This window comes from Pseudochaenichthys georgianus, chromosome 22, assembly GCF_902827115.2.
Source record: "Pseudochaenichthys georgianus chromosome 22, fPseGeo1.2, whole genome shotgun sequence".
Classification (NCBI taxonomy): domain Eukaryota; kingdom Metazoa; phylum Chordata; class Actinopteri; order Perciformes; family Channichthyidae; genus Pseudochaenichthys; species Pseudochaenichthys georgianus.
Window position 1 is genome coordinate 35104579 of NC_047524.1, and position 17295 is coordinate 35121873.

Genomic DNA, 17295 nt, shown 5'->3' on the forward strand with positions numbered 1-17295 from the left:
TTTGTTCAACAGTATTATCCCACTTAACGCTTAACACTTGTCTATTTCGTTTTAACCTTTATATATAGTCTATGATTTTAACTTGGAGACTACGATTAGCATCGTTAGCACCGATGTAGCTACCACTAGCTTACATGCTAACTCAAGCCTTACCATTCATTACGTAGCTGATTAAAATCATTAACACATAAATAAAGCACTCGAATTTTACTTACCGCATTCATGCACCGTCTGTTTTAACCGCAGAGCGAGTCACAATAGTCCGATATATAAGCATGAAGAACAAACAACCACGGCCGGCTACAAGTTGTATTTCCTGGATGAGCTGAGCAGGCAGAGTCCCTGTAGCTTCACGGAGCAGCTAGCAGAGAGACGAGAAGCTAGCAGCAGCAGTCACTTGACAGAGCCATCACTCAATGTGACCACGCCCTAATTTATGCCCAAACTTTAAGACCTAATATAAATAAAAGGGTCGTGTTAGAAAACAATTCACTCACAGATCCATAATCATGAAGGTGGAATATGAAGCTGAGCGCAAGTTCAGACAGGAAGACCTAACACTCCGTATTGCTCGTCATGGCAATACTCGCTCCCTCCACTGGATGACAGGGAGCGCCACTCCTTAGCCAACATATCACTTCCCTCCATTCACAAGCCTAATTATCGCACCTGTTAAACCCTCTATATATGCTCTCCCCTTTTCTATCAGCTGTCTTCCAGGCGTCAACGCGCAAGCAGCAGCAGGGCTTCGTCCCAGCTCCAGGCATTATTCATCAGCTCCGCAGTCTTGCGGATTAAGCTATAGACGGCGTTCCCCAGTTCGGCTAGCGGGTCCAGCCGGCCGCCCCGCAAACCCGGACGCGGGAGGAAAAGACAAGGAAATCGGGCTCCACGGAAGTTCCTCCGGGCTTAATGGAAATGGGCTTCTTCACGCAAACAATTCGAGAGGGCATCACTGGCTCAAATGCGGCGCTTCCGGCTTCACGCGGAACGGTCCTCATCGCAGGCGAAGCTTTACCCATTCTGGCTTCAACCACAACCCCTCCTGCAGGCAGGCAGGCAGGGGTTAAGCTACATCCCATTGAAGTTACTTCCTCCTGCGCCTCACCTCTAAAACAGGCGTCAGGGTAGCGCTGGCAAAAGGCAGTTGCAACAAATTCACGAGATGTTTCGTTATATTGTTATGACATTAGGGTCATGCAGAGCGAGATCGCTACCCCTTTAAGAGAGGGGCGTGGCGCGTGCATGTGTGCGTGGGTATGGTAGAGCGAGCGAGCGGGATACATGTTTTCTAGAAGTAAACAAGGCAGCAGAAAAAGGATAGGTCTGTGATCTTGCGAATCTATCTCGCGAAACAGAAGAGCTAAATAAATGCAACGACCTCCCAAGAAGAGCTCGCCTCTCTCCAGTCTTTCCGATAAAATGGGTTATTGAACCCGAAGCGTGTTGCTTCTGCTGGGAGACGACAGAGAGTCAATCCCCCCCGTTTCCACGACTACGGTCTGGGAGCCGATAGGAAATTCAACACTATACATTTCTACTTTAGTTAAGGTGAGTTCCAGGCAGTGTTGGGTGTAACGTGTTATAGTATGGAGTTGCAGTAACGTATTACTTGCGTACGAAGAACGTAATGCATTACTAATGCAGTTCGGGTAATTACTACCCATTACAATGCTCAGTAACTAACGCAGTTTCAAGCTTCAACACAATATTACCTGAAATGAATGGTGTTTCGTAGGGCTTCTTCTCCTTAATGACAAGTCGCTGCACATTATCCTGGTTATGACACGACCAGATACTAAATAAATTAGGAATTCACTCGCAATATTAATGTAATGATTATTGACTAAATGATCGTATTTTTCTCTTTTTTCTTCCCCAAAAATAAATAAATAAAAATAAATAAATAATAATAATAATAATAATGTTCCGTTTCTCGGTGCACCAACGGCTGAATCTGCTACAACAACATCTCCTCGGCAGTAGGGGTGCAACAACTAATCGTCTTAATCGATCAAAATTGATTACCAAATTAGTTGCCAACTTATTCAGTCGTCGATTCATTGGTGATGTCATCACGTGTGTTTTACGCGCCGTTAAGCTCCAACGTATTGGTCTTTTATCGGTACCGGAGAAATCTATAATAGGCTATATGTCATGTATATTGCTAAAAAACGAAAATCGCAACGATTCCCTGTTCTGCCCTTATAAATCCATGATCAAATTCTGCATCTTAGACCTTTCATTAATCCTCTCTCACCACTATTTCTTATTTCAGGGGATATTCCCTTAACTCAACGCCAGTTCAATCATTACTTAAAGCAAGTTCTCATTAGATCCGGCTTATCACCCCAATTATTCTCGGGGCATTCGTTCAGGATAGGCGCAGCTACCTCCGCTGCTAATCAAGGCGTCTCATCCTCATCCCTGCAACAACTCGGACGATGGTCCTCCTCTGCCTTCACATCCTACATCCGCCCGGACATCATGCCGTGCTGGCTATCCAAAGGTCCCTCAAACACTAAAAGATGGTAAATATACCTATAACTGGTGTGGTAACACGTCAGCATGTATACGTGTCTACGGTTCCGTATCTGTCAGGCTATGACTCTGGATCTGCGTATGCTAATCCTGCAAGTGCAGGTTGCGGACGTGGGTCCGCGTCACGTTTAACCCTGCGGGTGCAGGTTGCGGACACAGGTCTGCGCTTAGGTTTAACCCTGCGGGTGCAGGTGGCGGACAAAGGTCCGCGCTTAGGTTTAACCCTGCGGGCGCAGGTTGCGGACACAGGTTCGCACTTAGGTTTAACCCTGCGGGTGCAGGTTGCGGACACAGGTCCGCGCTTAGGTTTAACCCTGCGGGTGCAGGTTGCGGACACAGGTCCGCGCTTAGGTTTAACCCTGCGGGTGCAGGTTGCGGACACAGGTCCGCGCTTAGGTTTAACCCTGCGGGCGCAGGTTGCGGACACAGGTCCACGCTTAGGTTTAACCCTGCGGGCGCAGGTTGCGGACACAGGTCCGCGCTTAGGTTTAACCCTGCGGGTGCAGGTTGCGGACACAGGTCCGCGCTTAGGTTTAACCCTGCGGGCGCAGGTTGCGGACACAGGTCCGCGCTTAGGTTTAACCCTGCGGGCGCAGGTTCCGGACACAGGTCCGCGCTTAGGTTTAACCCTGCGGGCGCAGGTTGCGGACGCAGGTTCGCGCTTAGGTTTAACCCTGCGGGCGCAGGTTGCGGACACAGGTCCGCGCTTAGGTTTAACCCTGCGGGTGCAGGTTGCGGACACAGGTCCGCGCTTAGGTTTAACCCTGTGGGCGCAGGTTGCGGACACAGGTCCGCGCTTAGGTTTAACCCTGCGGGCGCAGGTTGCGGACACAGGTTCGCGCTTAGGTTTAACCCTGTGGGCGCAGGTTGCGGACACAGGTTCGCGCTTAGGTTTAACCCTGCGGATGCAGGTTGCGGACACAGGTCCGCACTTAGGTTTAACCCTGCGGGGGCAGGTTGCGGCAGTGGGTCTGCGTCATGTTAACCCTGCAGTGCAGGTTGCGGCCAGTGGGCCGGCGCATGTCTAACCCCGCAGCCCGGAAGCGATTCCGGCGCTCATCATGTCCCCATGTTAATCTCTCTTTTCATCCATAGATCTCCGCAGCAGCCGCAAGGTAAGGATTGCTCACAGCTCCGTACTTCATACTTCACTTCTTTTGGGGGTTCATCAGAGCGGTTCTTTCCCTCCTGAATGATCATCCTGCAAACCCGGGGCCTAATCGCCAAAACATCATTACAGTTACTTATCGTAATACGTCAATCACTATTCCCGCATATCATGTGTCCCGGTAATAAACATGTACTCATACATCACGTCTCTTCTGGTTGAAATGTAGCTCAGCGTAAGTTCAATCAGGAAGACAACATCAACGGGTGTCACACGTTATCTCAAGTGATCAGGGGCATTACGCCCCGGCTAGCCAATCATCGCACCTGCTAACCCCTTTAAATCTGCTCTCCCCTTCCTCCCACCATCCTCACTCAGATGATGGAAGACAATCTTAATCACCAAAGTTAGCTATGGAGTGCCACAGGGCTCAGTGCTCGGACCTATTTTGTTCACATTATATATGCTTCCGTTAGGCAATATTATAAGGAATCATTCTGTAAACTTTCATTGTTATGCGGATGATACTCAACTATATTTATCAATCATGCCTGATGAAATTAATCATCTAAATAAAATTCAAGACTGCCTTAAGGACTTAAAAACGTGGATGACCTTAAACTTTTTGATGTTAAACACGACCAAAACTGAAGTTATTGTACTTGGCCCGAAGAATCTACGAAACAAATTATCTAAAGACATACTAACTATGGATGGCATTAATTTGGCCTCCAGTGAGACTGTAAGGAATCTTGGTGTTATATTTGATCAGGATTTATCCTTTAACGCCCACATACAATCAATTTCAAGGACCGCCTACTTCCATCTACGTAACATTGCAAAGATCAGGCATATCTTGCCTCAAAACGATGCAGAGAAACTAGTCCATGCATTTGTTACTTCTAGGCTGGATTATTGTAACTCTTTATTATCAGGGAGTACCAAGAAGTCAATCAAGTCGCTTCAGCTGATTCAAAATGCTGCGGCTCGTGTACTAACCAGAGTTAGGAAAAGGGACCACATTACTCCTGTTCTGGCTGCCTTACACTGGCTCCCTATAGAACACAGGATAGAATTTTAAATTCTTCTTCTCGCCTACAAAGCCCTTAATGGGCAGGCGCCATCTTACCTTAAAGAACTCATTATACCCTACTGTCCTACTAGGGCATTGCGTTCCAAGAATGCAGGGTTGTTGGTTGTTCCTAGAATCTCTAAAAGTACAATGGGAGCCAGAGCCTTTTCTTATCAAGCTCCACATTTGTGGAATCAGCTTCCAGTTTGTGTTCGGGCGGCAGACACCCTATCCGTTTTTAAGAGTGCGCTTAAGACCTTCCTTTTTGATAAAGCTTATAGTTAGGGCTGATAGATTCAGACCCTAGTTTTGCTGATATAGGCTTAGTTTGTCGGGGGACATCTTACTTCTTCCTTCTCTCTGTCTATACCCGTGTACACTCATGTTCCGATTAACCCAGCTTCCCCAAATGTCTTTCTTTTTGGTGTCTATATACGCTGGGATCCGGAGTCATGGATGATCCTGCGGTCCTGTGTCCTGGATCGCGAGCGCTGGATCTTGAGTCGTGGCTGTGGTCCTGGATCATAGGTCCTGGATTTTGGTGTCTATATACGCTGGGATCCGGAGTCATGGATGATCCTGCGGTCCTGTGTCCTGGATCGCGAGCGCTGGATCTTGAGTCGTGGCTGTGGTCCTGGATCATAGGTCCTGGATGGATATCCTCGTGGATTCATCTTCCTATTATATACACACATGCATTTCCAAACATTTGGACTACCTATGTTGCAAATGTATTATCTTTTCAATTTACACACGGCATCTATTGCACGTCTGTCCGTCCTGGGAGAGGGATCCCTCCTCTGTTGCTCTCCCTGAGGTTTCTCCCATTTTTCCCTTTAAACTGGGTTTTCTTTGGAAGTTTTTCCTTGTACGATGTGAGGGTCTAAGGACAGAGGGTGTCGTATTGTCATACTGATATTCTGTACACACTGTGAAGACCACTGAGAGAAATGTAACATTTGTGATATTGGGCTATATAAATAAACATTGATTGATTGATTGATTGATTGATTGATTGATTGATTGATTGATTGATTGATTGATTGATTGATTGAATCACTCAATCAGTTTATCAGCATCTATGACTCATCCTGGCGCACTTAACTGCTATTAAGCTATACTATATCGTGGGTCATGTCTCAGCATTTAACTGAGACAGTGTACGTCTTTTCTGCGTGCATTCTGCACTTCATTCATATTCTCGGGTTTGCTCACTTGGCTCGCATCAATCCAGGCTATGATATTCATGCATTACTGTACTCCAGCTAACAGCTCGTGCTTACTTATTTACATCTCCCTCTTCGCCCGGACATCGGCTCGTGCTGCAATCTAAGAGCTCTTCAGTTTACCGATGGTAAATAATGCATAACTGGTTGTGGCGTCTTAATAGCATATCAGGGCTTTCGTTCAGATAGGCTCAGCCACCTCTGCTGCAATCAGGCATTTCTCCCTCATCCCTGCAACTCGGGCGGTGGTCCTCCTCCGCCTTCACATCCCACATTCGCCAGACATCAGCGCGTGCTGGCTATCCAAGGTCTCTCAAACACTAAAAGAATGGTAATTATGCCTATACTGGTGGTGGTGGTTTCATAGCACGTCAGCATACGTGTCACTATGTTCATGTTTAACCCTGCACGTCAGGTTGTGACCACCGGGTCTGTGTTCATGTTTAACCCTGCACGTCAGGTCGTGACCTCCGGGTCTGTGTTCATGTTTAACCCTGCACGTCAGGTCGTGACCTCCGGGTTCGTGTTCATGTTTAACCCTGCACGTCAGGTTGTGACCTCCGGGTCTGTGTTCATGTTTAATATTATTGCCCGTACGGCCGGGATGCCCCGTACGGCCAGGAAGGACGCCTGGGAGGCATCAGTACGTCTAAATTCCCACATGTATTAACCTCTCATTTTCATCCATAGATTTCCACTGCATCCCACAAGGTAAGATGTCTTCACGTTCAGTACTTCATACTTCACTTCTTTTGGGGGTTCATCGGAAACGGTTCTTTCCCTTCCCGAATGATGTCCTACAAAACCTGGGCCTAGTCGCCAAAACACATTTCATTCACTTGTTATAAACTGTCATCATTATGTTTCATTTATATAATGTGACCGATAATAAACATGTATTCCATACATCACGTCTCTCCTGATTGAAATGAAGCTGAGCGCAAGTTCAGACAGGAAGACCTAACACTCCGTATTGCTCGTCATGGCAATACTCGCTCCCTCCACTGGATGACAGGGAGCGCCACTCCTTAGCCAACATATCACTTCCCTCCATTCACAAGCCTAATTATCGCACCTGTTAAACCCTCTATATATGCTCTCCCCTTTTCTATCAGCTGTCTTCCAGGCGTCAACGCGCAACCCTCCTCCACCCCTTCGCCTCCTGCTTCCAACTCAGGGCCAAGCTCAACCTTCTCCCTTCCAACCGGACCTAACCACTTATCACCACCACCAGGTCTAGACCCAGGGGGGTTCATCGGAAACTGTTCTTTCCCTTCCCGAATGATGTCCTACAAAACCTGGGCCTAGTCGCCAAAACACATTTCATTCACTTGTTATAAACTGTCATCATTATGTTTCATTTATATAATGTGACCGATAATAAACATGTATTCCATACATCACGTCTCTCCTGATTGAACTAACTATATCGATAATAAAAATGTATGGAGCCAGGGACAGAAACATGTTTTTTTCTGCTGTAAAGTTGGGCATTTTAACATGGGGGTCTATGGAAATTGCTCCTTTCTGCAGCCATCGCCTATCGGCCAATATATGAACTGCAGTGTGTGGCACTTCCGTATTGGCTTCCCGGCTGTTCCCCAGAGTTTGCCGCTTGGTCTACAGCCATGATACATAGATCCGTCCTAGATGCGGGCTTGCATACACACAGTATCACTCCGCAGCCGTCCCGCACCCCATCAGTAACGTCCTGATGGTATATGTGCGCGGCACTATATACTACAGACGGTCAACTTGAAAAATCGCTCGCAAATTGTTAACGATGCCGAGCCACTTTAAAGTACACAAGTAGTACGAGGAACTTAGCGACGCACATAAAGAGGCTGCGGCTGAAAAGAGAAACCTGAAAGTTAGACTATGAGTTAAATCACTCGGTGAGGTGTTCTGTCAGAGAGAGTGGTGTTTAGTTTACAGCAGCCTGTGACGGCCAATAACAATTTAAATGTCTTCCTTACTCTAAGCAGTTATGAAATACCTGTTTGTGAAAGAGGTTATTTGTATTCTTTATTGTTATAGAACCCACTGTTCAGCACATCAGGCTGGCAGCTGTATGGGCATTGCACTATGGTAGCTGTTATTTGCACATTGTTAATCATGAGCAATGCATCCTTACATTGTTTAACTGTGAGGTGTTATACAATTGTACTCTGGAGAGCTTTTAAAGGGAAAAAAATAAACGGCATGATGGGATGTGCAGTACCAAATATGTAAAGCACTTTTTTGTTAATGTATGATTTGCTGCATATAAGGAATAAAACAAAAATCCTCTGTCGTACCATATTGAAGTATCATTATTTTTGCATAGTGTTGAATCGCATCGTATCGCATAATGTTGAATCAAATTGTATCGAACTGTATCGCAACAGGGGTGAATCGTATCGTATCGCATCGCCTGGTGTTTCAAATGTATCGTTAATGTATCGTATCGTGGCAACGTATCGAGATGCGCATCGCATCGGCCTCAGTGATGGAGATGCACATCCCTAATGGAGACATGTCACAGTACAGACACTAAATACTAATATAAACCTGAACATGAATATATGCACACATTGTCCTAAAGTGCAATGTTCAGAAGATATGTTTGACCTACTCGTTTCAGAGCACAGTCTTTGTTTCTCTGTGTTAATCAATAATCACAGAGACCTAGCAATTGTACCTTTACACAGAATAAAAAATATAATTCAACAGAAAATATCTGCATCTCAAGTCTCTTAACTTGAATCTACGTTTCCTTCCCTCATGTCTCTTCCTTGCGTCTTAGTCCCTCCCCCCAGGGATTCATGGAGGAAACCATGCAAAGAGGAAAACAAAGAAATACATTTTAAAAGCGATGAGACGTCAGTTGCGTTCGAATTTCCTTCCTCTACGAAAGGAAAGGAGAAAATGCTGTCCCACAATGCCTTGCGGTCAAAACATTCGGCCGTTGACGGAAACAAGCTATTGTGACCGAGAAATTAGTATCATGAAAGTTACGATGCTTATGAAGCATTTAAAAATGTATATCGTAACTTGCCATTATTAAGTAAGATTGACTTAATATCTTCACAAATGTTAAGTACATTTAACTTGATACTGGAAAATAAGTTCTACTTGATATTACAGCAGTAAAATATACTTAAAGTGGACCTATCATGCTATATTTGAACAATATATTGTAGGGCCATACCTATATAAAAGTATATAAATATAGTTTTTTATTCAAAATAGCAAACAGATCCTGCATTTTAGCCATGCCTCATTTCGGTCTATTTGCTCTTTCCAGCCCTGTTTTTGCAGGGGGCTGATTCTGTGACGTAGCTTTAATGCAAATGAGCTGCAGCTGACCACGCCCCCCTGCAGGAGAGTGGAGAGTGCTTTGAGATCAGCTGCTGGGCTCTCAGAAGAGGGGGAGAAAAAGAGATCTCCGTCCTCCGTGTTTTATTCTTATTTGATTATATAGTCATTATTCATTTGTTTTAAAGCTCAATAAATAACAAAGAAGACCTTGGACCGGCACTTTTCTAATTTTGATTTAAACTTTAACGGACATGTTGATCAGCGAAAAAAAATCTAACTGAAACTCTGCCGCACGGTCCCCTCGTTCCTTGGAAGAGGCGGAGAGGTGGGTGTTTGTCATCTGCTGGTGGCAAACTGGAGAGAATTACAGCAGCAGGAGCAAACGCTTGCCTCTGGGAGGGAGAAAAAGAGTGTCCACAGTGGAGAATAAACAGAAAAGCAACCATGGCAACCATGGCAACCATGGCAACCATGCGCGGGAAGTCTTCTTCGCTGCTTTTGTGGCAGACTACAGCGCCACTTACAGGCCTGGCATATGTACTACAGCGTCTCCAGCGCTTTCGAGCGGCAATGGCCGGCTGTGGCCCAACCCCCCATTCCTCTGATAGGTGGAGAGTTGGCCATATAGGCGGAGCTCCCTGTTAATACTTACTAGGATTTAATTCAGTTTAATTTGATTCAGTGTACTTATTATATGTTATAGTTTGGATTCCTAAAGCTTTTAGTCTACTATCCCATCATTCAAGGGTGGTCTTCACTATTGGTAATGGGGTTTTTTTGGACGGAAACTATAATTTAAATTGTTTTACTATGTTCAATCTGAATTTACTTTCAAATAAAAACATCTATATTGATTCTGACTTTTCTGCATCCAACTCACAGGTGTATCATTGCTTTGAGAAAAAAGATTATTAATTTACCCCTTTTAGAAGTGAAGATACAGTGTTTCCCCTAGGATGGAGTCATAGCAGCGGTGCTAAGGCACGTGGGCCCAGCATACAGTAATGTGAGCGCGGAGCGTGTGGATTTTTTTAGTATGTGCACGTGCAAAGTGTGCCCCGCCAATTTGTTTCTATGTGTCTGCCAGCACAATAAAGTCTCTTGAGGCCTAGTACCAGGGCCGGTTCTAGCCAATTTGCTGACCTAGGCGAGATTTTATATATAAAGAATAAATGAAAAATCTCTACAAAAGACAAATACACTACAAAAACAGACACTTATTGACATAGGTAATAGACTTCAAAATGGCTTCAAATGTATTCAGTATTGTATGAACATGTTTGAATTGGGGGGTGGACGTCACATCCTCTAGGGCAGGGGTGTCAAACTCAATTTCATCGCGGGCCACATCAGCATTATGGTTTCACTCAAAGGGCCGGTTGTAACTTTAAGACTATATAAAAATACATATATAAATATATCATATATATAAAATAATGTATTATATTACATCATTGCCTCTGCATTGGATTATCATCGGATAGGGTAATAACTTCATAATTAACTACGTCTGAAAGCAGAAGTCTAAGGCAAGTCTCTTCAGTGCGAATGTCCCAAAATGATTTAAAAAGAAAATTCTGAAAAATGCATGAAAAAATGCATATTTTGAAGAAAAAAAGGCAAATTCTGAGAAAAAAGTCATATTTGAGATGCATTGTGGGACATGTAGTTTATGGGCAACGTGCTTCTGTAGCATGTAACCGTATAATAAACATATTATATTCTTTGCAAGCTCTTGTGGGGCCACATAAAATGAAGTCGCGGGCCGAATGTGGCCCCCGGGCCTTGAGTTTGACACCCCTGCTCTAGGGGGAAGATTTATTTGAACATTTTAAAGTAAAATGCTTCAATCTGGTGCACTTTGAGCACACAATTACTAGAGACCTGATCTAGGGGGTACAACTCTAAAATACCCATATGAAAAAGATCGGTATACATTTTAATAATCAAATAAGTATGTGAACATAACCAATAATAAATAAATGTAACTTATTTTATTTTTGTTGTTCATTCATATCTTATTTGACCAGTTAACATTTATTTATTTATTCATGCATATTTTTGTATCTCTCCAACTTTAAACAATATTTTTGGTTTATTGTCCTATATTATACATTGGAATGATTTCAAACCTGTTTTTATTTATCCTAATAATTATAAAGGAGTGCCTTGGAAATATGTGTTTACATAATTTGTGGTCAAAATATTTGAGACCCACTGAGATAACATAGACTAAAATTAACTATGTAAACACTCCGAGTCCTTTACCCCACTGAGCCTCTCAGCCTGACTGGAGAGCTCTCCTCCACTCCGGTTGTAGAAACATCTACTTCTTATATCCGTTAGCGCAGCTAGCACCAGATTCTAATAACAACAGCGCTGGTACCGGTGCACCCCCCCTCTCTCTCTCCCTCGCTCGCTCTCTCGCTCCCACGCTGGCTGTGAGCTGTGGGCGCCTGATAAGCAGTGCTTGAATTGGAATCAAAAAGGTGCCAGTACTCTAAATCAGCAACTGTTTCAAGTCAATTTATTTATACAGCCCAAAAACAAGTATTTGGCTCAAAGTCATAGTATATCCTATAATGCTGGTGGGTTTGTCTCTTTACTGTATATTTTAAAAAGGCTCACTGTACTTAAACAAAATTACTCAGGGTGCATCTGAGATTAGAGGGGGTGCAGGGGTAAAGTGCTGTTTTTATAAGTGGGGAGTGGACCTGACACCCTCTAGGGGGTTCCAGGGGCATGCTCCCCCGGGAAGATATTGAAGTTAGATGCATCAATCTGGTGCACTTTGAGAGCAAAATGAAGACATATATGGATACCTCTCAACATCCATATGAAACAGCTGGTGGCGGCTGGTTAAATGACTCCTCGTCCCTGAGTACACTCACCATCTTTCAGTCATGATGCGTCATGAGATGCGTCATGAGATGCGTCATGAGATGCGTCATGAGGCCGGCGGCATCTCATGACGCATCTAGGTACGCTGGGCATATTTGTTGTCATGCGTCATGAGGTGCCGCTGGCGGCTGGCGGCTGAGTACCGGCATTTTACTGAGTACCGGCACCTTGCCACTTATTATTATTTTAATAAAAAAAGTTAAAAAAGAAGAATTATATATTTTTTCTTTTTGTTGGGTACCTGGCTGGTGCTTCCTACGTAGCAGTGGCGCACATATTTTAGCAGTGGCGCTGCAGCGCCACTATTTATATATAGGGGAAACACTGAGATATAGTCATTTGTTCTGGGCATGTCATTTTCGAGTCTGAAAGTTAGGCTTGGGCCTAACAGGTTAAATCGTTTTAAATTAGAATCTGACAAGAAAATCTAATTAACTGAGGTGCAGACATGTATTGGCTCTCTTAAAGATAATACATCTCCAGGGAATGAAGGGTTGCCTTTAGTAGGCATTAGCCCCATTTTTTGTGGCCATGTATGAAGAAGCCATGGGAAAAGAAGAATTACTGCAAACTCTTTGACAAGGTCTTATTAAAATGATACCTAAACCAAAAGAAGATAAGATGAGTATTGAACATTGGATACCTATTAGTCTTTTGAATGATGATGCCAACATGTTTGCATTAGTCTTTGCTAAAAGTTTGAAAAATAATATTATTGATGAAGAACAATCTGGATTTATGACAAGAATAAATACAAGTAATAACACCTGATTAATTCTGGATATGATCGATTAAACTGAATATATATTGGACGAAAGCTTTATTCTATTCGTAGACTGTGATAAAGCATTTGAAACAATAAGGATTTGAATGTGTATTCATGTTTAAAGTAATTAAATCCTTTGGATTTGGGAATCACTTTTGGAAAGCTGTTCAAACTTCATATAAAGGCTGCAACAGCTTAATTAAGTAACTCCTAGATTTGATATTGGTAGTGGGATAAGACAAAGGTGTCTGCTGAGACTGAGCCCCTTCGTATTTCTTCCTATTACACACACACATTTAAAATAGTCAGCTTCAAGGTAACGAGACTGTTAGCCCGGAGTTCATATCTAATTAAATAATGAATTACAAATTACTGACATTATTTAAGTTTCATTGCATTACTATCAAATGTAAGCTTATTCTACTTGCTGACTACCAAATGTAAGCATATAATACTTACATGTGTTAGTTAAGCAATGTGTCAATAATTTTAAGTTAAGTAACTTCACATTATGAAGTTTTAGTCATGTTCGCAATGCATTATGGGAAAGAGAAGGATCTGGATGTGCCGCAGCCACGTTTCCAGCTCGCAATTTCTCAGTCGGACGCAACCCCACTTTGAACGCCGGACTTGCACCCTTTCACCGCGCTGTCTACGCTTCCAAAGGAAGGACGCTGCACGGCTGCCTTATCTACTGAATCTGGTGAGTGATTTAGCTAACACGGCTTGGTTGAATTCTCGTACTTTTGGGTGTAACACAGCCACAGGAAGTATCAACTGGCGGGAACACGGTGTGGGCTTCTCTCGCATTGTTTAAGTACTTGTTAGAGGAAAATAAAATGTTAACAGACTTTGACAGTTACAGGTAAATTCGAATAATGCTGCCGTTTATTTTATGAATTAAAGTTCCATTCGTTGGTGCGCCGTGGAACGGACTTTTTATTTTGGCGGAAGCATTACGATCATTTTTAAGTCAATTAAATCATTTTAAAATCGATATTATGAATAATTTGTTTGTTTTTTTAGTATGTAGCCGTGTAATAAGCGGTATAATGTGCTGCTAGGTGGTCATTAGGGGGGGGGGGAATCCCCGCAGTTTGATCATGGAGCCCGCGGAGGGATCTAGATCTTAATAGCGACCGCATTAAGTTTTCATTTGATTTACATCACTTAACTGCAGCACTTCTACGCTACTACAGTCAGGCAATGTGTGTTTCCCTCGCTTTTGTTAACTTTTACTGAGCGATAGTAGGCTACGAGGTGCAGATAGTTTTAAACAGATAGTGCTGTACTTTTTTCACTTTTTCACACCCAGTTGCTGTTTTTGTCACCTTTCTTTTAGTCGTGTGAGTCGGACACCACCCCACATTGAACGCCGGACGCTAGAACCCTGCCACCACAGGCTGTCTCAGGCTTCCATCATAGGGAGAGGAGGGTGGCGCTTGGACGGATGCTTTGTGCTACTACATCAGGTGAGACGCCATTTAGCTAACATTAGCGACCACATTACGTTATCAGATGTTGTTGATTAACGTCCCTTAAAGGTGGGGTATGTAATTTATTTCAGAAACACTTATTGTTATATTCCATGGAATGCTCTTAACATCCCGATAGCAATGCATATATGAAATGCTTTGACAATAAATACATACAAAATGTTCATCTGTGGAAGCCGTAGCGCTGTAAAAAGCACCACCAATCATTTTAGCCGGCCCGGCTAAAATAGCTGGATGGCCTACCTGCCTGTCAGCCTGAGAGGGGTCTGCCTGCAGGCTCCACTCTCAGGACACCTCCACTCTCAGGGAGGTGATGAGTCCGCTCACCATGCACTTTGGGTCGGCCTTGGGCAGGCCTTTTGAACCCCCCATCCTGGTTCTCGTATGTTTTCGCTCAAACCATGGAGGAATGTAACGGGAGTTAACAGTGGACTCTGCCCGCCTCACGAGTAGTGTTGTCACGATACCAACATTTTGGTTTCGATACCGATACCAAGTCAAGAATTGCGATTCCGATTATTTTTCGATACTTTTCTTAAAAAAAGGGAAACACGGAATATCGGCTTTAAAATTAGGAATAACAGATGATTTTAGCAGTCAGAACAACTAAAGCAGCAGGTTACTAAGAACAGAAACACCAAAGAGTCACATCTAATATAAATATATATAAAAGCATTTATTTTAATTGTGTAGCAGTGAGTTTAACATTTTGGCAGCACTGTTGAGCATTTTGAAAATGTATTTTCATGCCTCTGTGCAAGGCTGAGTCTTTCTATCTTTATAGTCACTGGTGTAAAGTAACTAAGTTCATAAACTCAAGTACTACTTGGGTACAATTTTGAGATACTTGTACTTTATTTAAGTATTTCAATGTTTCTTTTGCTACTTTGTACTTCTAATCCACTACAGTTCAGAGGTACATGGTGTACTTTTACTCCACTACATGTATTAGTGATGACTACTTTTACTGTCGCTACTTTAATACTTTTACTTGAGGAACATTTTGAATGCAGTACTTTTACTGTAACAGAGTATTCCTACACTCTGTTGCTTCTAGTACAAGACCTGAGTACTTCTACTTTTACTGTCGCTACTTTAACTATATTTTGATGATAATACTTTTGTACTTTCATTTGAGGAACATTTTGATTGCAGGATTGTTCCTACATTCTGGTACTTCTACTTTTACTCAAGTACAAGATATATACTTATACCACCTCCGTTTATAGCCTATGAAAAAAACTAATAGAAAACGAAGGCTAAAGCTAACGTTAGCAGATAGTGATGCTAGTTTGCTAGTTAAGTTTGCTCAACGATAATATTGCGACAGAAAAACTTTTCAGTGCACATCACGCTCTGCCGCTCCGACAGGGAGCTCTGCTCTGAACACCTGAACGGCCCGTTCACAGACTTCTGGCGTCTTTTTTGTCAACAAGCCGAGGCGCAGCGGCAGTTGCACTCCCACTTGCAGCCATGCTTCTCGTTTTCTCACATGCTCTGGCAGCTAGCGCGTGGCCGCGTGCACGAGAGAGGGGAGGGACTTAGAGCGTTCTTGAGAGGAGCGGGACTGCAGGCACGGCTGCAGTGCAGGGAGTGGAAGCAGAGCGCTGAACACACACGGCTCTTATTAAAACGGCGCTTTTTCACGGGAGTACTTTTCCCCGTCATTCTTAAAGTACCGATACTAATGAAACGGAGGAATCGTACCGTTTTTAACGGCAGGGTATCGCGGTACCTTTCAAGTATCGGTACACCGTGCAACACTACTCACGAGTGCCTATTTTCGGACACTTTTTGTCACTTTTCCCCGGTTTTTATTAATTTGTCTTTTTTTGGCTATTTCACCCGGTTCCTTCTAACGGGGACATAGCCCACGGCCATGTCCCCCCACAGCCTGTGTCCAGCCGTTCCCCCCCCCCCCCACTCGTCCATATATTAACCGATTTTGACAATTCTTGTTGCATTTTTGTCCTCTCTTCTCACTGATCGAATGGCAAACGCGACCCACCATCGGAGGGCCTCCACCGGCCTAGTGCCGGTGTCCTGGCGGTCGGTTCCTCCGAACTGCAGGTTCGACTCTGATGGCCGGCAGGGTGTGCTGCGTGTCTCTTCCTGGGCCGGCCGATATGAAGCGTGACCAAGACGCATCGTCTGACTCGGGGGTCCCACCACGGGTCCCGCAGCGGGGTGGAGGTTCCAGGCTGAAACCTCCCCAGGTTTGTTTGTCCTTTTGTGTTCTAAATGTAATGTTCATAAAATGTAGTTATATCCTCATACCTACTTAAATATCTGATTTTATTAAGATATTACTGTGAGAAGTGCACAGAGGCATCTTGAAAAATCAGATGCTGAAGCAAGCAAAAGCTGTCTAAATAAAAAATGCACTTATTTGTTTCACCAAGGATGATTTTATTTGACAGTTTTACATGGTTTGTTCTCTTTTGTGTTTCAGGTTTATTGCGAGTGGGGGAAAATCTCAAGGACAACTTCTTCGATGCACTTGACCGTTTCTCTCCGAGCCTGATGGACCTCTTTAGGAAGAAGAAGGGTGTCACTGGCCAATTTCTGTCTGAGCTTTTAAGTCAGACAAAGGTGGGTTTACTTAACATCTGTCTACCCAATCTCTTTCCTCTCTCCTTGTTCCTCTTCTGTCCCTTTGACTTCCTTCTCATCTCTTCTTTTCTCTCATTTGCTGCTCTTGTCCTGTCAATTTAATTGCATCTCTTCATGTGTCATTGTTTCCTCTTTTCCCTTGTTCATTTTGCTTTGCTCTCTTGTTTTGTTTCCTATTCTATTCTTTGGTCAAGAAGAAGTTATGTTCTCTCCCTTTTCTATTCTCTCCCATCATGTCATCTCCTTTTGTCCTCTCCTTTACTTTCAACTAT

General features: G+C 43.6%; 1 protein-coding gene across 4 annotated transcripts in view; it reads right to left on the minus strand.

The window, feature by feature from the left end:
- The window catches only part of adck1 (aarF domain containing kinase 1), a 208608-nt gene that overhangs the window by 181080 nt on the left and 10233 nt on the right, over window positions 1-17295 (minus strand). The gene's annotated exons all lie outside the window — the stretch shown is intronic.